Source organism: Dermacentor silvarum, chromosome 8, assembly GCF_013339745.2.
Source record: "Dermacentor silvarum isolate Dsil-2018 chromosome 8, BIME_Dsil_1.4, whole genome shotgun sequence".
NCBI classification, from domain to species: Eukaryota; Metazoa; Arthropoda; class Arachnida; order Ixodida; family Ixodidae; genus Dermacentor; species Dermacentor silvarum.
The window spans coordinates 182,028,776-182,051,850 of NC_051161.1; the positions used below are offsets into that span (position 1 = coordinate 182,028,776).

At 45.1% G+C, this 23,075-nt stretch overlaps 1 pseudogene; it reads right to left on the bottom strand.

The window, feature by feature from the left end:
- LOC119461894 (glycine receptor subunit alpha-1-like) overlaps positions 1 to 17,495 on the bottom strand; it is a 76,134-nt pseudogene extending 58,639 nt beyond the window's left edge.
- Between the last annotated feature and the right edge of the window lie 5,580 nt (positions 17,496 to 23,075).

A 23,075-nucleotide genomic window follows, 5' to 3' on the forward strand; every position in this document is an offset into this window, starting at 1 on the left:
CCAAGATACCGCGTCCGGTATAGAAGTGTTGACTTGCACGACGGCCACTTCCGTAGTGTCGTCTTTCCGCTGCGATGCTTTGATGCCGCTTTGCACCTTCACGCCCTGCGTCAGTTCACCGCAAGACTACTTTGCGCAATGTTTATCTTTACAATTAGCAGAATCGTACCGTACCATACGTTGAATTAACATTTATCAACTTAGTCAACTGTGGCCTCGTTTAGTAGTAATAGCGCGGCAGCGCTGGCATCGAGGCACGCTAGGCACCCTAGCCTTTCCTTTATTGCGATAGCAATAATATGGACACTCCAGCTGCATTTCTGCCGTCGGCGTCGCCGTGAGGTTCCGTATAAAGTCCAAGGGCGATAACATCGTCGCCGCGCGCCGTATGCTATATGCGAGTGAAAGCTTGCAAGAGTGAGCCGGCAATCGCGACTCAAGCTCGCGCGCGCAAGGGGAGGAAGCGCGCGGTCTTCCGTCGTGCGCAACGCACCGGGGGGGTGTTCTACTTCGGCGGCGGCTGTGGATGGCGCGACCGCGCGAGCCTTATTTTGAAAGCGATCTGCGAAGTGGACAGAGTGCGCCGATTGCTGATAGCTTCGTGTGCTCTGTGTTCTCGCCATTTAGTTCGCGTTGAAGCAAGAGGCAGCGCGAAGGTCAATTTGCTCGCCGCTGCCGCCGCGCTTTCTCACTCCAGAGTTTTGACAGTGGTCGTGGGCGGTCATCGAGTGAGATGTGTTTATGTTTACCTGTGCGCGCGTGACACTGTGCTTGTTAAGTTAGTTAGTAAGCGAATGTTTGCAAGTTGCTACGGCCGATAAAAATACCATCCTTACTTCGAATAGCTGTCCACTAATTTGCAATCGCAATCGATGCTTCGCCTTTCGGGCAAAACTGTGGTTTTTATTGATCAGACCCCAAACGGCCCATGCTTTCTGACGTCGCAGTTCTTCTAGATGGTGCTGGTCGTTCACCCGTTTCACCACTGCGTCGGCCACTGACTGGGTAGGACATCTGGTTCTACCAACACCACCAGAACAACCGCAGCACTGCCCTAAGTCTGTGACCCTGCATCATCAACTGGGTGCGATCGAAGGAACGCGTCAATCCCTGACCTTCACGCTTTTCCTTGAGTGCGGCAGTGTGGTTGCGTGCCATCGCGTTCGTGGCTATATTGTCATGGCTCGTCAAACACTGCGCGCAGTAGCTGTTGAAATGCTGTGCGCGTTGGAACGTGCCTGCAATCAATTCACACGTTAGTTGATCAAGTTGGATTGGATCAAGTTGTCTGCGATTGTGCGTGCTCTCCAAGATAGCGTCACTGCCCGTCTCTCAATATGATATGAAAATGCCCTTATTTCAATAATGGTGCGACATTAACATCGATATGCCAAACAAGTGTTGTGTTCCCAACTACCGACCCAAGATACAAGATGCGCGTGTTGAGCTTTCCTTGGGATAATCATCTGTTGAAAAGGTACATACGCTCTATATACCACGAGAAGATTTCACTCCTCAGCACGCCAGGATGAGTGATGCCAAATCCTTTTATAAACCTGGGTTGGCCCGCGCGCTTTTTAACGTTATGTTGCTCGCATAGTACTTAATCAGTACCTAAGAATGACCTCTAGCGAAAGTATTACAGTGTGTCGAGCAGAGATATGTTACTTAGATGCAGGTAACATTCTTTGTAGGTTTTCGAGGATGATTTCGAACCCGAAGATGTCTCACCATTCACCATTCAGGAGACGTCTTACATCCGACATCTTCAATCAAGCAAGCTGTCTTAGATCAAACAAGCAAGGCAACTACCCAGTGACAACAATTACGGCCTATGGATATCCTATCGACATCAACCGCCAGGACATGTATATTCTAGAGATGTGTAGAATACGTCCTGCAGGCGTCCCTAACATGACCGTTCGGCCGCACTTTCCATGTCCTGCCAACACCCCTTGCGTGTCCACGAGGGGCATTATGGTGACTTGATGCGTACATTTTACGGACCCTTTGCACAGTGTTTGTCAATGTCGATTACGGTCGCAGCACACAATGTGTGACAAATGCAACGAGCAGAGAGCCTATGCATCAAGAACAGATACATTTTGTGCACTCTTTACTCTCGCGCGCACGTGCGCGGAAGTGGAGTGTATGTACTCCTCATTCTTCTAGTGCTTCCGCCAAGCACAAGTGACTTATTGGACTAACTGAAGTTTTCAAATTAAATTACGTCGCAAAATTCGTAAAGTAGGAGGTACACACGAGCTGTAAACACGATAGCTTCGGATTGTAGTTCGAACACGCGACAGAACATAATTCTGTTACGAAGAAACTCAGAGAAAATGTCTGAATTGGAGGACAACTATTCACGTGTATGCCGAAAAAGGTCCAAAGGTACCTTGGCCATCCATGGTAGGATATGCGAAACAGGTCCGTGCGCGATATCCTTCAGACACTCGTAATAGGCTATCCGAAACAGGTCCATGTGTGATATGCTTCGAACATCCGCAATATGATATCTAAAACTCGACGTTCAGTGGATGTTCTATTTGTAATCGAAATGGTTCATGGACATTGGGATATGATTCGGATGTCCTATGGACGAAGCGTTTTCACATGGGTACTCGCTGCAACAAAGTGGTGACTCAAGTGGCGCTCTCGAAGATCAGAGACATCCTACCGGTCTTGATTTACGTGGCTGCATACGCCGTCTATACGCTACCTCAAAGAAACTCAAATTTGAAAAGTGCTGAAAGGCACTGAGAGTGGGCAAAGAAATAAGCGTCTTCATTGCAGAACGGCACTATGATATTACGACAGCGCAGCAACGAGGTGTTATGCTACACCCAACGATGTATGTCGTCTATGTTGTAGCTATAACTACGCTGTTGTTGAAGAGCTATCAAAGAAAAAGTACTTTCTAAATTTGTCCTTTCAGAGTCAGCTGGTGCCGGATCTGTACTTATAGCTAGCAACCAGCGACCATTTATCTTATTTTGACATTTGAGATGACAGGCGTACAAAGTGGTTCTCAAACATGTGCTGTGGTACAGTACGAATATACAGCTAAAAACGTTTGTTCACGAATTAACCAAAAAAATCTGTAAATGCCCCAGCTAAATCTAAGAATAGAAAGCTCGAAACGTTGAGAAAATGCACCTCTCTAAATACCGAACAACATGAGCAAGAAAGCGAGAGGTTTATTTGAAGAAAGGCAGAGAGGTCGGCTAAAGCGTTAGTTTGCTCTAGCCTGCTACTCTACACTGGGGAAGGGGGGAGGGGATAAAAACAGCGATTAATGATGACGATAAGATTAGGAGGTGCGTATAACCTAAGCAATAAAACGTCGCATCGCATGCGTGTAAATACCTGTGTCATATTCAGCTTTGCGAAATGTCACCAGCTGAAAATGAAAATGGTAATGTCGTCCACACCCTTCCACTGTAGTCTTTTGCGTATTTTCCAAGACTAAGTCTTCACCGAAAGTTTGTTTACATCAAAACATGCAGATAGCGGAGAATATGCTCCTACTCAAGACCGTTGCGCGTGAGCGCAAAGGCAAGCTTTCGAAGCATCTGCGATGCTTTTCCGTAGAGAGGGCATTGCGGAGACTCCCAGGGAGCTCCGAGGGCATTGTGGCCACGCTCCCTCCGGTATGCTTTTTCGACACCGCCTATCTCTCCCGCACACCTACCGTTTGTTCTCAACCACCTGCCCGACGCGGCGTGCATGACAGCGACAGCAGCAGAAGTAGCGGAAAAGTCGAAGAGGCAAAGAAAGAAGCTTCGCTTTATAAATACCTAATGCACACAACTACGCCGTTCAGCATGACCCGGCACGTACCCCGTCCTTCGGCAACGCTTTCTATAATTCAGTAATTTCGCTCCGAGAAATTCGCGTAAAGCCCTTACTCGAATTTTTATCATCGAGTCCGGGTTACGGATTTTGAATTCCTTATGCGGTAAGTATACGTACAAGTCGCACCGCAGTATAGCACAACAGCGATCCGCGGTCTCTAATATTTTATTACTGCTACCATTTCGTTGCTTGCCGAATGACGTGACATTACGCGAGAGTCGCCAACGACGCAGCCCACGGAGCACCTCGCCATCATTGCACGCCCTTTTTGCAACATGTCGCAAGCAGGTCTGATGGACTACTTCCTACTTTTCCGCGTGTGAGACGCGCAGACTGCCGTTTCTTGCGTGATTGGGGACGTTCATCTCCGGAACACAACGCCATTGCGCAAGTCAACTCGCGAAGTGTACCGGAAGCCCACTTTTCGCGCATCCATGCCATTTACCAGAATGCGTGTATGAAGCGGCTTTATTGAAGGCTGTGTAAGTGGTTGCTAGCACACCGGATACTCGACGAACGAAGAGGTTTGAGAGGTCGCGGCGTTCAAGAATTAGCAGTTGAATTATATATATATATATATATATATATATATAGATGAAACCGTTCATTTCTGAAGGCGGCGAACTCTCCAAGCTGTGGGGTCGTAGAGTCCCTCCTGCGCAAGCGACCGCTTACACAGCCTTCAATAAAGGCGCTTCATATGCATATATATATATATATATTGTAGAGGCCCATTAAGATCGACATGCTCTAATGGACCATGAAAATCTGTTCGACTTATCAGAATTTCAAAATTGAAGAACAGAGCTAAAAATCTAACAAAAAAATGTTATTCCTGGCGCGCCCTGGAATCCACGACCCAACACCTGAAATGAAACAGATATAAAACCAATCGGGAGATGTAAAAATTACGGCAGGAAACCATCCTTGATGATTATCTATGTCATGCGAAGCATTTCTAAAAGGTGTAGACGACCCAAATGTGTGTAAGCAATCTTCTTATTTCCTAAGTGCTATTCTTAAGTGCCTATTTTATTATCTCTGATTCTTCTTCAGCCGCATGGGTGCTACCCATTATAGATAATAGCAGCCAATGCGTACTGAAGTAGGAGACGTACTTGCAAGTGCCTAGAAGAACCCCTCTTGTGAACCAATGGTCGATAGCACCGTGACATCGGATGGCGGGCATTCGGATCTTGGTGTTTGAAGTAACGCTTCCTCCAGGTAACGGGGGAACCACTCGTTAGCCGGCTTCGAGATGTGCACGTTAAAATCGTCCGTGAAGATCATGGGGAGTTTCCTTTCTCTCTCTCTCTCTCTCTCTCTCTCGAGGAGTGCTATTCCGTCACGTGTGACCGCCAAGAACGACTCGAGCACGAGGTAGTCTTCCCGAGTACATCCGTTGAAACCTGAGAATGTGACCGAGGGGATGGGCGCGTCACGGTGTAGCTTAATTGGTAAAACGTGCGTCGCATGCGTAATGCGGGAGATGTGAGCTCGGCTTCCTCACCGCGGCATGTTACCTTTTCGCTCCGTTCCTTTTTTAAAGCGACGCTTTATATGTCTAGGCGAAATCGCCTGTGTACATGAAACTATCATCATCAGCATTGGCTCGAGCGTCGTCGTCTTCTTCCGCAGCTGGCTCGTTGGCCCCCCTCTAGTTTGCGCTCATGCTCGGCACGCGCTCGTATCACTGCTCCCGCGTTCGTCGTCGTCTGCTTTCACAGCTGGCTGCGTTGCCGCTCATAATTGGGTGGGACTGTTTTCACAACAATACGTGCAGGGGCGGGGTTTCGCCTCGATGACGTATCACCATTTTTTTTTTCCCTCTCTGTTTGGCGGCGCGGTCGGTTGTGCCCCGGTTCCGCGGCGGAAACCGCGGTGCCGGGCCCCGACGCGAAGCGGCGGTCATTGGAGTGTTGCGGAGCGCAGCGTAGCAACGCCCCAAATAAATGAATACTGCGCCAGTCAGGTAGAATGCTCCCTCCCTGATAGTGAGATTATATTTGTATCATCAAAACAGTGATGCATTTATTTAGGAATAGCATCGATCCCTTAACAGCAGCCACAGTTGTGCCTATAGTCACCACCAGTGGCCCAGCATGTTCTCCGTTCCAACACCGCCAAACAGAGAGGAAAAAAAAGAAAATGGTGAAACGTCCTCGAGGCGAGGCCCCGGCCCTGCACGGATTTGTTGTGAAAACAGACACCACCCCTCACCATTCCAGTGCAGAATTTCACTTCTCTTCTGTCGTCATAATGGGGAGGCCGCGTTTACGGGGGTATGAGCCATTGCTTAAGGGGGTATGAGCCATTCATTGGCTTACGTAACGGAATGAATAATGAATGTATGTTTTGATTAACGTATAAATTTGTTTTTGAAGCAATTTAATTTCGACGAATGACAAGCGGCAATGGCGGCCGAATGCTGCTAACCACGCCGCCGAGTAAACACGAGACATCGAACGCAAGCGACAACAGCAGAATGCGGGCATAAAGTCAGTAACGTCGTTTACCCGTGGCAGCCGAACGTGTGTGTAACTTCATAATTGAGACATACTTTAATGAACGCTCGAGATTAACTCAGTGATAAACACCGGGGCCGCACGTTCCAGCTTCGCTGGTTAACCATCTTCACGGAGTGGAAAGGCCGACGAATTGTTCTCTTCTTATTATTTCTACACTTGAAATAAAAATAACGGGTGATTGCCCCCTGTGCTTTCTATGGCTTAATTATCGGCCACATTTGGTTGTAAACGAGAGATCAACTACCTCGGATATATATATCATGGAGCAGAAGCCGATTAACAAAATCATTCGTGCTCTAATTATTACATTTTCGATTGAGTAGCTGATAGATACCGCCATCCACCTACAAGGTTCCGTATGCGAACGCACAGCAGTCGAAATACACAAGTGCTTGACTCTGCTGGATTGCAGCACCCTCAGACGACGTTGTACGCCACTTCCATTACACGTCGAGTGATTGATGAGGTAGTTCACGCTCCGTGCTATCAATCACAAGCACTTACGTCCGCTCCTACGAGTTAAGTTCATCTGTGACGTTATCTCACCACCTTTTCTTGGAGAGCTGTCACTTAATCTTGCCACCAGGCTCGATCGCCATTGCCTTCCTGCAAGTAGCGATCCCTTCTCGTCTCAATATTTGGCTCAAACGTTCCACGCTCCAGAATAGTAAATCGTTGGCCTAGCTGGTTCGAGACGTTTTGCAAGGGGAGACGCAGAAGTGGTACGGAAAGAGAGAGACAGGACAGGAAACATACACTTCCCGCCCTGGAAACATACTTTTTGGTCCCGTCTATCCCTTTCCGAACCACTTCTGCGCTCCCCTTTGCAAGACATTTCCACGCTTCTCTTGAAAAACGCTTGTTTAGAACGCGGTATTTTAATAGAGCTTGAATTGAGGCACGCTGGTCAATACCAGCGACTGGCTTTCGCTTTTCTTGAGTTATACCCTTAACCTATCCGTCATTTCGGCTTTTTCAATGTTTAACCTTAATAAAATCCCTCTATGGACGAGTGTTGCCTAGAGACAAAACACCAATAAAACTTTTTTTTCTGAGTTACAGTTTTGAGTACGGAGTTCTTCGGCCAACACGTCCTCGGCCAACGCTGAATGACAGGCAGCAAGCTTCATTTGGTGCATTAGAGCCGGAACACAGCACGAGTAAAAGAAGTTTGGTGTGCGACTCGCGGTTCTTCTGAAAGCGCAGTGCGAGGAGACATACCAATGCAATATTACAGGCTCTATTGCTATCACACTGGTTATGCAGAGGAAGTGCATATGTGCACCTCTCTTTCGCCTCCGACGAGAACTGTCGGTACGAATTCCACACCAAGTCAGGGGGAGCTTGGAGTCAAGCTCGCTTACGGCGTTCTTTCTCTGTTGCCTACAAATACCAAACCTATCACAGGAGAAGTTTTCGCAAAATATATATATTTCTTTCTCATTTCGTCGAATATCCATTTTTCTCATTATTTTGCACATTTTGGTTAATAATAAACATAATGTTCAGGTAATCTAATGTCTCGTTTTAAACGTTCTTATAATCACGTCACCGACATCCGATTGTGTAACATTGCCTTCAAGGAACGGAAAACCTCGGCAGCACTACTACCAACCTACTTCTCGCCGCAAATGCGCTCCTCTTGCGCTCACCCATGAAATATCGCAAGTACATGCGTACATTCGTATACATGCGTATATCCCGGCTTAATCTTGCCATGCACGCTCGTAATTATTATATATTAAGTGATTATCTGTGCGCACCTACGCTTAATTGTGTAATGAAAGTGCGCATTAATTCCAACACCTGATGCGCTCCGAAATAGCTGTCCCGAAAGTTAGGCCACGATAGCTATTAAGGTTTACTTCACGGAGTTTGCGTGTCGTCTGTCGCAACTCTCATCATGCTTACATGCCATAATTTAAAAAAAAACATCATTGATCCCCATCAACGATTCGATCTTACCCCTTAAGGGTGAAAGTGTTAGCCATGTGGCAAGCCGAACACCATTTTTACAACTATAAAGGTGTTGAAATTCACCTAGTTTAACGCTGTACCACCGAGGCGGCTAAAAAGTACTTGTGGGAATGCCGGAAACAAACCTAATGTACCAGAGAGGACTGTGCGCAAAACAGAGCTGACGCCGGTAAAGGTCAACAAATTATTAAAGGGCTTTATTTTTCAGTTCCTAAACGGGAGCCAGGGATTCTACACGTTGGTCAACAAAACATATTTTGCCAGAAAAAACATTTTTTTCCAGTACCCTCGCCCCACAGAGCTCCTTTTTATTGTTGAATATTTTTCTATTATTCTCATATTACACGGGGTGATTATTTTTCAAGTGTTAAGGAATTTTAAAAAGCAGCTTTTGCAAAAGCAGCTTTTGCAGTTAAATAACTGAAAACCTTTAGCTGGATAATTCAGAATGGCAGACAGTATTTGAAGGAGAAATCGAAACACGTATTCAACTCATTAACAAAAATCACTAATTATCTTCTTAATTACATACAGGTGCATACTGCACCAGTTCGTAGATATGCAGCCTCAAACTCGCCGTAAAAATGCACTGTTCTTCCACGTTTTTTTTTTTGCTTTTTTTAACAACACCATTTTTTATGCATTGAAGCACAAAAGCAACTATAACGCCCATGTATTTCCCACATTTGGGAAATAAAATGTCGAAACGGGTGTGATCCTGGAAATTCATTTCATACGGATGCGTCTTGCAAACTCCCCACCTACAATTCTTAAATCACACTATGTGCCGTAAAGTAATTAATTAAGAATATAATTAGTGGATATTTGTTAATTAGTTGAATATGTGTTTCGATTTCCCGTGCTAGTACTGTTCGCCTCTTCGAATAATCCAGGTCAAGGACTAAAATTATGCTCTCTGCCACAGGCAATTTTTGAAATTTCCATATAACTTAAAAATTATCCCCGCGGCATATATGCCTTGCGGCCTCTTCCACGGAATATCAAATAAAGCACTTAAAACCGCTACAGTGTTTATCATTGCTTTGCGGCCATCTCCCGTGCTATTTGGTTGGTGCATTTGATCGCACTGCGATTTCAATTGTTTCTCTGCAGGCAGTGTAAAGTAAGGCATTCCTGCGCGTTCATAACCAACTTCGCACCCTTGACAAACGTTTCCTGTTTCTCACTTGAATCATTAAACGCTGTAACGACCGAAACGACTTTCCAAACACTCGGTTCTTCATTTCTCGCTGAGAAACGACTGTGGAAGAAGCGTGTGGCGTTCTGTTAAAGAAACAGCACATTGTATGAAGCCAGAAATAATCTTTGGAGAAAAGACATTGTTGGTTTAGACAAAGAAACCGCCGCTACCCGCCGCCTACTTAAGTTGCCCTTTAACTTGGAGCGCGGACCAAGTTAAAGTCTGCGAACAGGCGCTTACACAAACAAATCTCGCACTTGCCACATGGGTCAAATAACTGGTAGAATAGAGAGGTTGTCTTAACCCCTTAAGCGTTTTATTACGCTGACGAAAAGTGATCTTCCTTTGCTTCTTCTTTATGGCATATTTTCAAACTTTCTCATTTCCCCGATTTCATCCAATTTGCTTCATACTTTACGCGTGCAAACATCATTTTACCTCTTAATTCAGCAATATATATATATATATATATATATATATATATATATATATATATATATTGAACGGCACAGTCGCCAACGCAGAAAATGTCTTTTTTCTTTGCGGTGCTTCACAACCAACTATTTAACGAGCCCGATTTCAAAAAACACACAGAGCGCTTACAGAGTGCTTGCCATGTAAGTAGTAAAACTCGAAGTGCGTAATAAACACGTATTTCGGGCACTGACACTGAGTAGCCATCTACGTAGTACAAGAAAAAGTAACTGGACGAGCTCCAGTTTGTGCAACTTGCTTTGAAAACGGAAATATTGCCACGAACGACTTGAGCTCGTCCGAAGCAAAGCTTAGCGGCATCAGGATGACGAGCTAGGCTCGTCCGAAGTGCTTAAGGGGCTAAACATCGCGTTGTTAAGTTTGACTTGAAGTTATAGACGCCGGCCCAACAACAGCACCGGAGCCTTAATTAAACGGCATAGCAAGAAGCGGATAATTAACCGAGGAATAAAATAAACAATACACGACCAACGATATTATCGGCAATATGTAAAGCAACTGCACACGTTTTGCCATTGTAGTACAGGCAAAAATCGAAAAGCAACTGTGCAAAAAAAAAAAAAGAGTCGGAACCATAGACATAATATCTAACCAGTCATCGAGTGATATGCTCCTGAATATGGACAAATCTGGTGAAGCATTTCGGTATATTCTATACCTTTATTCCTGTATAACTTTATATTTATGTGAAGAGGGTTTATTCCTGCGCACAATATCAATGGCAAAGTAAAACATTTTCTTGCAAAAATAAAATCTCTTTGAAATAAGACCTTTTGGTCCACGTATTGCCCCTAATGTAGACTACAACACTCATCAACAATAGCGTCAAAATTTCAATTGTCAGAAAAAAACTCAAAACAAGGGGCACTAACTGCACCGACCCGTGTTTCGATGCACTAAAAATACAATAAGACTTTTTTTTAAAAAAAAGGCACTGGCGAAACCAAACTCGAACAAGGCACGTACACCCGTGAGCAAAAGTATACGGACCATAGGGTCGCGAAAAAAGTGAATTTCTTCATAATTAACAAGCATAAACTGGAATTGATGAGTACACTAAAAAGTTCGCAATGCCAAGTTTGGACTGCAGTCCTCAATTTCAAGTTGCGTTCATAGGCGGAGGAAAAAATCAGCTTTTTCGCGCAACCCCTGGTCCGTATATTTTGCTCACGGGTGTACATAAGTCAAAAGTCATAAGGAGGGGGGTGGTGGATTCATATATTTATGGATTGAGCATAGGAACCTCCTACAGCATCGCGCAGGATATTTTAATTCACAGTGCGTATATATATCTGGCCTAAGCTCAGTTCTCAGATTAAAAATAATGAATAAGCGGGACACTTCAAAATAGTTGATGCAGAGAAACTGGAACTCGCTGGGGTGAAAAGCCCACAACAGTTCAGACTTCTCGCGGTGGCAAAGGCGCGAGAACATGTAAAGAAAAGAACATTCGGTGGTTTCCTCACATGTTTTCGCGTCTTTTACACTGCAAGAAGTACGGACCAACTAGTCCTGCAACAAGTATTATTACAGTTTATGCATAAGGACTTTATATAATTCTTGAGTTTGGTGAAACAGTCAACATGTAAAAGACGTACACAAGCCGGAAACGGAGACACACGAAGCGATGCCTATGTGTTTCTGTCCTTATTTTTTGTCTGTGCTTTAATTGTTGTTTATTTATTGCGCTGCTCCAAGTCACTAATAACCAACTAAGCAACCGTTATTTGAGAAGGAAGGGTATGGTGAAAGTGAATGTTTTGTAACGTCGAGTCTCGGTGTTTCTGCACAAGAGTGCGAATTCGGTCTAGTTGGTTGAACATGCCCCAGTTCTCGTAGTCCTGTTGCCTTTGGTGTTTGTTTAGTACGCCGGGGTTTCGCTTAACGATCCTGAGCAGTAGGTGTGACATGAGTTTTTTACAGAAACGGCTCGTTTCGGTGGTAATTTTTTTACTCCCGGAAGTGAAGGGAGGCAGACTATGACTGCTCACGGGCAAATATTGGCATGCCGACATGCTGCCCCAATTGTGCTTGTGTGATGCACGAAACAACCGTTGCTAAAATAGTGGAGTATTGATACGGGTGCTCAAAAAAGGGAAGGTTACTTCTGTATTAATTTTCTTAATGATGTAATAACGTTCTATTGTTTGAATGATTGACCAATTCATTCATTCGTTGAAGATTTTTTTTTTCTACAGATGGCTCTGCGGCCTAATACGAAGAAGGGGAAAATTCTATTGAACTACAAGCTTCACTACGGCTTCACTACGGGCTTCACTACTTTAGCATATAACCGAAAAATTACGTCGTGAAAGGTTAACCATACGTGAAAGAATAAACTTATAAGGTAATTCCTTCGAGCAGCACGCATCGGTTGGATGCTGACAACGAGCCACCGAATCCAAATCTAAACCCCCTTCTTTGGCGTTAGTGCCGTGACGATGCTGCTGGCACGTGTCCCCTTTTGTTTATTACCAAAACAACGAATCAATCGAATGATCAGGTGAAAACTACATTGACAGAACGAAATAAGATCGGCCACGAAATAACTGAAAAAGCTTTCTAAAGAAATATGCAAGTAGTGCGTGGGCGAGCTAATTAACTGACGATCAAATGCATCAGCGAACGACCGCCCGAATGAAACCAGGCACGAACGACGAACGGAGCGATACCACGGAATCGTGCTCTCGCCGGCGGACACGCGCGATACGTCCTTCGAACGGGCACGTGTTAGTCGCAGCTGCGTCGGCAGCCGTTACGACCGTCGTCGACAGAGTGGGCCGACGGGTTTCGCACTCCGTGGGGATTCCTCGGGTGCGTCATAAAAAGAGCCGGCGCGACTATATACAGCCCGGCACGGCGCGCGCACAAACACGCGTACGTCGCCAGCACTCCTACGAGCTTCGCGTCCGGAAGTCAAAATGTCCGACGCATTCAGCGAACGCGTTAAGCTGCGCCGTGGGAAACTGGAACTGAACCAATGATCCCACATTAACTTGGCACTCGCGGCGACGGTACCGGACCGAACTGATTAAACGCGGACGTCCGCTCCAGTCGTGCTGAAGATGCATTACTATGCAAATCACTCGTGTGGGGGTCTAACCGATGAGTCGCGCGCGATGAAGATCAAGCACGCTCGCCTAACCAGTGTGACGAATCCGGAAGAATAAGTACCGTGGAAATGAATGAACAAAAAAGGCAGGTTACACGTGGTTACGGACACTCCTGTTCGTCCTTCAGCTGTCACCTGCCTTTCACATAAAAGGAACTACACATCAATTGTGCTCATTACGATAATTTCCCGACGTCGGTCTCGATTCACGAGAGCAACATCACAACCCTCCGTTGGCTCGTTCAAAACCTCCAAGCTCTCTGCCAGCAAGCATAGAGAGCCGGGAAACACATAGGCCAATTATTCACTACACATTTCCCTGTTGATACCTAATGGTGATAAAATGCGTAGGCGTATGTTCATTGGGTGCTGCATTAATCGTAATATGTATTAACATATGCCGCTTAAAGTTTCAAGCGAACTGCACGCTTGACCGCACCTGGTCGCCATACTACTACTCGTCCAGAAGTTTCACTTCTCCAAAGCACAGGAGATTTAAGATGGCAGCTACAGCGTTCCTCGCCCCTTTTCCCGTGTCAGGACGTCAAGTTATTGCAAGTCCAGGTAAGAGCAGTCTGTCACGCATGTGACTTAGACATTTAGCACAAGGCGTAAACCGGCATGAAAAAGCTTATTTATATACAATCAATGAGAAAAATGGAAACAGAGGGAACCTAACGCTTCTTATAATCTGACTAACAAAAATCGGGCGCCTCGGTTTCCTTCTCGTTCATTACATAGCGAGGGTCTCGAATCCGCCAGCTTTGATGCATTCACGTAGCATGAGCGGGTTTGTTGACCAGTTGCCGTCACCCAAAATGTTCAGGTACTAGGTTGCGCATGCCGTAGACAGGATGTTCTACATCCACTGCCGTGGCCGTGAGTGGTGACGCTGGCGAACCCTCCCAGGGTTAGTTATAGTAGGCAAACATAAATACCCCCAAAAAGTCGATGGCAAAACAGTGTAGCGGTAGCTCCATTGGTAAAAGCATCGTCGTACGCGTAATGCGAACACAAGGGTTCGTATCCCACCTGCGGCCAGTTGTTTGTTCATCCGCTTTCATTTCTTTGATCATTTCGTTATTTCAATTAGGAAATACAGTTAATTTCCCCTATGATGTCCTTCGTGTCATTGTTTGGCTTGACTGTATATACAGGGTGTCCCAACAGTCATGCACTAAGAGGCCTTCGTCCTGCAGTGGACATAAATAGGCTGATGATGATGATAAAATGCCACGTACGTAACTGGACAGGATAGAACCAAGGTAATGTTTGCCATAGCTTCGAGATACTCAGATTATTTTTCGCATTCCGCGTAATCACATAATTAGTCCTAATTAATTGGCTTCTCAAATATTATAACTATATGAAAAGCGTCGACGGGAAAATTGTAAAGCAACATGAAAACTTCCGATACAGCTTTCTGTTGCTCAATACATGCTACACAAAAGTGTTTTTTTTTTTTTTTCGAACGTGAAAGGAGCCCGCGAACGCGTAAAATTGCCGCGCGACTGGCCGCTCGAGGCACTTTGCGCTTGCCCTGTAGTTTTCCCTGGTCTCGTCACCTTCCTTCGCTATTAAGGCAAACATGAATTCGTCCTAACTTTCCAAAATTTCAGCTCTTCCACAAGTTTTGTGCACGCTTGCTGCCGAAGACCGGCGAACTTCGTACACGTGCCGTAGTCGTGGCAGTGCATGAAGGCACTTGCAGGCGTCCTCACAGCTAGTTCTTCAACGATGAAAGCTCATGGCGACACAGTTCAGGCCAGACTCATCGTATGGCTTTTCCTCGACCCATCTTAAGTTGAGTAAAGAAAAAGAAATAACGAGTAGGATCAACTTCGACTTATAAAAAGCTATTGCATGAATGCAACACATGCAGAACCAGTGACTAGCTGTCTAAGCAGCCAATACGAACATCTACCGACACCCACACTAACCTAGTATCTCGCATGATATGAAGAATCCTTTTCGCCGAGTTTCAATTTATTCTGGAGAATTTGCGCAAACATTCATAAAGTCGCGACACACCCAGAGTACCTGAAGCCCTAACGCCCATTTTTTTTTCGTCAAAGCACGCATTCTATACCCCGTTGGCTAATACAAGTTACCAAACCCTGCGGGATATGCTTTTCCATTGAAAATCCTTACACGCAAACGCACGTTTATTTTTATCTTTCAGACGACCTTCTGCAACGTAGGCAAATTGGACAGACTTTTCGTGAACTATGGCATCTGATAAAGGTGAAACAATCCAGCCCGAAGGCTTCTTATTAAACATAGACTAGGCGGTGCACGCCGGATGTTTCCGCAACGTTTCCAAAACTAATTATATTCTTGGCACCCGCCCCTCCGCATATCTACGTTTACAATGGCACGCAAGTTAACGCTGGTTCGTCTGTCCTTGGTCTTCAATTTCACAATTCATTTTCCTTGTTTCTTCCGGTAAGCGGCGTGCACATACAAAGAGACGCATCTTTCTCACGGCTGCGATTTCCTTTAGCGCTTCCTACGTCAGCTGCATGCAATCATCTCGTTACTTTCTCTTTCCGGATCAGAGAACAAAAAAAAAAAGCAAGTCTGCACTGCCGGTTCTCCCGCTACGAAAACAAGAGCCCCCACTACCTTCACCACAACCGGATTTACGCGCCGAGCGCGCAAAGAAAATCAAAACAAAGCCAGTCTTCATGGGGGCGCTTTTTACTATGTATACCTCCAGCGTCCAGTTAATGCGACTTTTTTTTCTTTTTTTTTTGGGGGGGGGGGGGGGGGGGGACCAAAGGACTCACACGGCGACGGGGCACGCGGGCTTGATGTCCCGAATTTTGTTGTCAAGAAGTGAGAAATGCAAATAGGGCACCCTTGCGTGTTATTTATAAGTGCCCTCTTCATTCGTTACCCGCCGCGCGGGCAGCGGCGTTAAACGCGCTAAACTTACCCCACGGTACTGTATGATGTCGTTTATCACGAGAGCACGTTGGCAAAAAAAAAAAAAACGCATTCAACAACGGCCAGCTGCTGCTGTTCATACGGCACCGCACGTAAGCTAGCGCTCTGAAAACGTATTCATTATTTGCAGTGTCGTTCAATATTACTTTTTTTTTCTTTGCCTACACGAGCCTCAGAATTCCACGATACAGATGCAGTCAACCGTCCATCACAGTTGTATGACAGTCGATGTGCGCGCGATGGCGTCAGAGTCCGTGGGTAGTGACTGTAAGCAAGGCGCAACGGCTACGGCATGTCTCCTATATCAACCAAGAGTTTTGGATTCCGAAGATGACAGCACTTTTATCAATTTAAGCGGCAACTCGCAAAGAACGTCGTTTCGTGCTTTGGCTGATGCGCCGTGGAAATCTGAGAGCGTATATCACACGTTCGAATGCTGCGGTCCACGATGACAGTTACACGACACGCGCGGCTCTTCTTGCGAGTAATTGATATCGTGAAACACTGCAGTTAAACGTACTGAAACACTGTAGTCAAGTCATTTTGCAATAGGAATAATGCTAGCTTGTATCTACAGCATTACGTCTTGGCAAAATAGTAGGCATTTCTACGTCCAAAGTAAGCGCCAGAAAACACAGCCCAGCGAACAAAGAAGCAGGCTAGGCTAGGTTAGATGACGTTGAAAGGGTCGACGGATAACACCAGCTAGCTTGGTTCGTGTCCGAGAAATGGAGGGGCAGTCATGTCGTGTGTACAGAGACTGCCGGCGAACAAACACGACGTCGTGCGTGTAACCTCGGTAATATGCAAATGAACGGTAGTTTAACGCCACTTTCCCAAGTATGTCTTATAAACGAGTCCGCTAAAGGGAACCGCCTAATTAGCTTTCAAAAAAAAAAAACAGATGTACCGGACAAAAGTTTATCTGACAGACGTCATTTTGCTTCCAGCCTCTCCAGCACGTGTCGTGTAGTTCTTCACAGCACGCGTTGCCAAGGTAGTACAAGACCTACTAGCTATAGTCATCCCACAGGCATGGTAACTTCACTCACTTGACATCCTGAGCCGATACCGGTGCGATGCAGGTCGCGATTAGAAGCAGGAGAGCGGCGGCGGCACAAGCGAGCGTATCCATGCTGTGAGCGGTCCGCGGCAGCATCTGCTGCCCACAAGCGAGCACGGCGTGCGACTGGCTTGGGTCCAGCCGGACGAGGCGAACCGGCGAACAAGGCTGCAGGCGAAAGCCTCACTGCGAGAAGAGGCTGTGACTCAACAACCGGTGGAGACGCACGCCGCCGCTCTGGGCCGTGCTGCGGAGCGCGCCACCAGAGAGCACCACGCGGGGCACCGTCGAGAGCGAGAACTCGCGGGGCAAGGTCGATCGCCTTTCGCGCGCAATCTCGCAAAGCGAGGGCGCGCGCACGGAAAAGAAAGCGCGCACGCGTGCGCCGTCAAGCATGGGTGAAAGGAAGAACGGCACGGCGGGCGCTTCGCGGCGCCGCCTAGAGTGCGCGAAGTCGTTAAGTGGGATGCTGAATGACGACTAGCGCATCGCTTTTTCTCCGGGTCGTTTGCACTGCCGGCTTTGAAGCCTACTCTAAAAGGATCAAAGCTCAGTAACTTTTTATTTCGTTCACCCCCCCCCCCCAAAAAAAAAGAAAGGGAAAAGGTAACTGACTGTACACATTTTAAAAAATGGTGGTTTCTTTCCGTAGTCCGGCACTAGAAATGTAATGGAAAAAATCGCGAATAAAACGGAAACGTCATGTTTATGTTATGACATCTTATTCTAGGGGGAGGGAGGGGTGGTGTTATGTGTCAAGAACAAGGGATGAGGACGAGGCACGCCGTAAACTCCGGATTCATTTTGACCGCCTGTGGTTTATTAATGTGCACTTTTAAGTACCCAAGCATTTTTGCATTTCGCCCCCACAAGGAAGTGGCCGCCACGGACGGGATTTGATCCCGTGACCTCGAGCCCACCAGCGCAACTCCATAGCCATTGGGCTACCGCAGCGGGCTAACAAAAAAGAAGAAGAAAAGTTAACATTATTAACTTAATATGCTTAGCACCCTATGGCTGACGATAGCAAATGCACTGCCACTACACGTAGTGGCAGTGCTGTCTAGGTGTCCTAACCGTGGCCTCATCCCTTCCGCATATAAGTTTTCAAGGCTCTTATCGTTGCACATTACGTTGCCATATTTCTTAGTGGTCACGTGAGCGATTCGTTTCTGCCGTAGTCTGCAGGCTACAGTGGTACCTGCAGAGCCTTGTCTTACAAATGTAGACGAACCGGGTTCCAGCCACAGAGGTCTCACTAAATATTTCATTTCTTGCCTAGATTCCTTTGTTTTCACGTCTTCAGCACAAAACAAAAAAAATTCAATAAATAATATGCGAAACGCACAGCGATACCTATAGGCCCCATCGCAACCACCGGCGTCATCTTGGTATGTCAGGCGGAGCAGACGACGCTGGACGACCAACGCGCACGCACTGAGCATGCGTGTTTACGTAGGACGCGAATTCGGTAGGAAAACATGCGTCGTGTTTTTTTAAACATTTCTCTACAGGTAAAGATTACGAAACACTGATGTGTCCCCTTTGCAATCAACGTGAAGTGAGTGACAGCGAACAACAAGGTATGTGTCAAATCTTTCGTAGACGTTCGGATCGAATCGGAGAGGCGTTTAGTTAAGCAAAGACTGTCAAGCTAGATTCAAACCCTTAGCGCTTAGTGACGCGAAGGCAAAATGCCGCATTACATTTAATAAATACGCTATCTAGCGTGTGCAGCTTGAGGCTAAAACGCGTTGGTGCGCATTTGTTGAGTTGTACATGTTAAATGTTCTCTTTCTTGCCCAGCGTGGCGTTTGTTGTTACTTTATTCCCGTGCAATACGACTTATTACGAGGATTAGTAACCTCAAGTTAGCTCGATCTAGGTGCACTTTTCACTACAAACCAACATGCGGAGCCCCTTCCACGAAGTTCTGCGCTATAGAGGTTATTGGCTGCTTCCTTGATTGGTGGGGTTTAACCTCCCAAGTCAATACTATAAGGTTAATTTTTACCACCATGGGTTCTTTACCATGCTCTTTAATCTAAGTACACGAATCTTGTTGCATTTCACGTCCATCGAAGTGCGGCCGGGGTCGATCCCGCGATCTGGAGCTTATGTAGCAGACCACTTTGTCAACTAAGCCGCCGCGGCGGCTGCAGGCGCACTCTTTTTAATTACTGTTGGCGGGCACTTTACCTTGCGTAATGACTTAGTTTATGGGTGGTGCTGAGAAAGTTATTTTTTTTGCGCACAGTTTCCATTTCGAATAGCAGTTTGGATTTTGAGCATAATTTGCATTTTTGTGCAAATATTTGGCAGGGCATGCGAGCTACAAGTGGCGTATTATCCGTGGGCGGCTTTCTGGTATTCACCCCTTCTTAGAAGCATTTTTCCTTGTATCTTTCGCATTTCTTTGTTTTTTAGACTAGCTTCCCTAAATAAGATGTCTAGCGGTTGTTTTTGGTATACTGGGGTAGTTTACAGCATGTAAAATGTTTACTCCAGTGTTTCTGTATTTCACAGGTATCATTTCACCGCTTTCCAAAGAACAGCGTGCTGTACAAGAAATGGATCACCGCAATTCAGAGGGACGAAGGTTCCAATTTCGAAGTAACAATATACACAAAGATACATTTCCAACCATGTGACTTCACCCCTGGCGTGCCTAGTGGTCATAATATTCTGCGAGACACTGCAGTCCCACCTCTGTTAAGATTCAGTAAGGTGACTTGCGAGTTTTACAACTCGCAAGTCACCCAAACAGCGTGCGTCACCACTCCGCAGGAAATCTTTGAAGCAAGCTGTTCAGGCAATGTTGCACACCAGAATCAGCAGATATAAGCGGCCCTGATGACGTGCCAGCTTGTAGCAGTACTGCTGTGAAAGTTACAGTTAAAGGTACCAGTCACAGGTCGTATGAAGGGGATACAGCACTATCTGCAGCAGAATATACTTGTTGTGAACTCCCTGCTTGCGCAACATTAGCAACTTCTGCAAGCAACCGTAGGACAACAAGAAAAACAAATACCAAATCTGCAAAGCAAATGCTTTACACTCAATGAAGAGCTGAAACCAGCAAGATTGCCCGAGATCTAGGAATAGAGAGAGACAATCTTTCCAGTGAGCTCGATGAGTAGAGACAGAGAAAGTCCAGCTTTAGTATAGTGAGAGTAAAGAAAATATGATGAAAATGTAATGTTCTACACTTGATTACCAAGCTATGAAGATTTTGCAATTTGATGGCCTTCCTAGAGTCAGGGGATCATGGCAGCAACGTCCTTCGTGTTGAAAGTGATAGTACTACAAACACTTTCAAGGTACGTAAAAGAACACTGACTATTTATTTATTTATTTATTTATTTATTTATTTATTTATTTATTTATTTATTTATTTATTTATTTATTTATTTATTTATTTATTTATTTCAATACTTTCAGGGCCAGAGGCATTACAGACAGGAGGGACATACAAAATCGGCGGCAAATTCCTTAATTTTGTTGACGTCGGTGATGGCAGCGATGAAGGCAGGGGGAGGTGGTTCCAGTCATTTCCAGTTCGAGGAATAAATGAATTTATACAAAGGCTAGTTAGGCATTGTGGTATTCCTACCTGGAAGTTGTGGTCAGTGCGTGAAGATATATAATATGGAGAGAGGAGTAACTTATCTTTGAGAATAGGGTTGATATAATGAATTCTATGAAAAAGACATAAGGGAAAATATTTACGGCGCAGAGAAAGAACGGGAAGAGCAAGTACAGATTTGATTGCAGATACGCTTGCTGTTCGGGAATAATTTTAAATAATAAAACGGGCGGCGCGGTTTTGAACAGACTCTAAAGTGGTAAATAAAGTTATCTGATTAGGATTCCAAATGGAGCAAGCATATTCTAGTTTAAGTCTTATTAACGTCCTATACAGATGCAGCTTAACGATGCTGTTAGAAGCTATGAAACGGCGGCGTAAGAATCCGAGCGTGTGGTTCGTCTTGTTAGATATGTAGTTCACGTGCATTTTCTAAGACAGATTGTGTGTTAAGTGAATACCCAGATATGTGTACGATGAGACAGGTGATAACGGAGTGTCATTAAGAAGATGGCGAGGGGTGTATTCAGGAGTACGGCTTGAAGTACGCAGGTGTTTGCACTTAGTGGTGTTAATCGTCATGAGCCATTCGCTGCACCATGAAGAAATTGCGTTCAAGTCCGATTGCAAACATGCTTCATCAGAGGAATTAGTAAATGAACGAGAAAGCACACAGTCATCTGCGAAAAGGTTTATATGGAAGATAACGTTGTTAGGAAGCTCATTAGTGTAAATTAAAAGCAGGAGAGGACCTAACACAGAACACTGAGGTACTTCAGAAGTTATGGAAACAAGAGGTGAGTCATAATCATTAACTGAGTCATATTGCCTATGGTTGGAAAGAAAACATTTAATCCAGCCTAATACCAGATCGTTAATATTAAGAGCACCGAGATTAATTAGTAATAGATCGTGATAGACAGTGTCAAACGCCTTAGCAAAGTCTAAAAAAATGCAATCCCGAATAACGTTAGCATCCATAGCACGAAATAAATCATTAGTGAAAGATAGGAGCTGTGTCGCACACGAAAAAAATTTTCTGAAGCCATGTTGACATGAATTGAAAAAGTTGCTCAATTCAAGGAAGGGAACAAGATGAGAATAAATATGCTCAAGAAGTTTACCGGGAACGCTGGTTCATGAAATGGGCCGATAGTTAAGTATTGAAACGGTACTACCTGATTTATGCAATGAAACCACGTTCCCCACCTTCCAATGAGGAGGGATGGAGCAACTCTGTAATCACTGTTCAAAGATTTCACGAAGAATCAATGATCAGCAGGTAGATGTGCTTTTCAAGAACTTCGTTATAATGCCGTCGATACCAGAAGAAGATGAAATCTTCTGTCTTTCAATTAAACATGTCACACCAACGGAATCAATGATTATTGGATCCATGGATAAAAAGTAAGATGTACAAGGATGAGGGAAAACATTCGGCAAGGTAGAAGAAAAACACGAGGCAAAAAAAATTATCTAACACTTTGCAGCAGTCACTCTGGTGTATTGGAGTGTTTGATCATGACAAAGATCTACTATATTCGGCTTATTCCCGCTGGCTATATTCCAAAATTCCCTCGGAATATCTCTATGAAGGAACGGGAGCATGTGCTGGTAAATGTTTTTTTTTTTGTTGTTTTTTTGTTTTTTGCTTAAGACGACATTTGTTTATAATCCGTCTTAGCGGTGGCGTAAGTGTGCCAGCGTTCAGCCGTTTGGGTTGCCTTGGGCCGCCGGAATAGTCTTTGTTTTTTCTTGTTCAGCAAGCGCCTCAGAAGCGCGTTAAACCACGGAGCAGGAGAGTTAGATATTATGCGTTTCTGAGGAATGAATTGATTAATAAAAAAATGAATTTTTCTTTGAATATGGTCTAATTTTCATAAACGTTGCGCTTGTGGACACTTTGAATGAAGTGAGTGACAAAATCCGTTAGTTCGCAGTTTATATACTCAAAGTCAGCGTTTTTATACTCACGGATAACTTTTAGAGTGGTTGTAGCGAGAACAGATGTGCGCAGCTCAAAATAAATGAGGCAATGATCAGTCAAAGCATGTAAATATCTTAAACAGGAAACAAGCTGAGGTGTACTAGTAAGAAGGAGGTCAAGAATGTTAGCAGATTGCTGCGTAGATCGTGTAGGCTGAATGACAAGCCGCTTAAAATTAAAATCCAGACATAGGTTGATAAAGAGAGAGCACTCAGATAATTGCTGGAGAATTAAAATCACCAAGAAGCAAGAGTGTGCATGAAGGGAACTGGACAATTAGCTCATTTAATACATCATGTAAATCTGAATTAAATGTCAA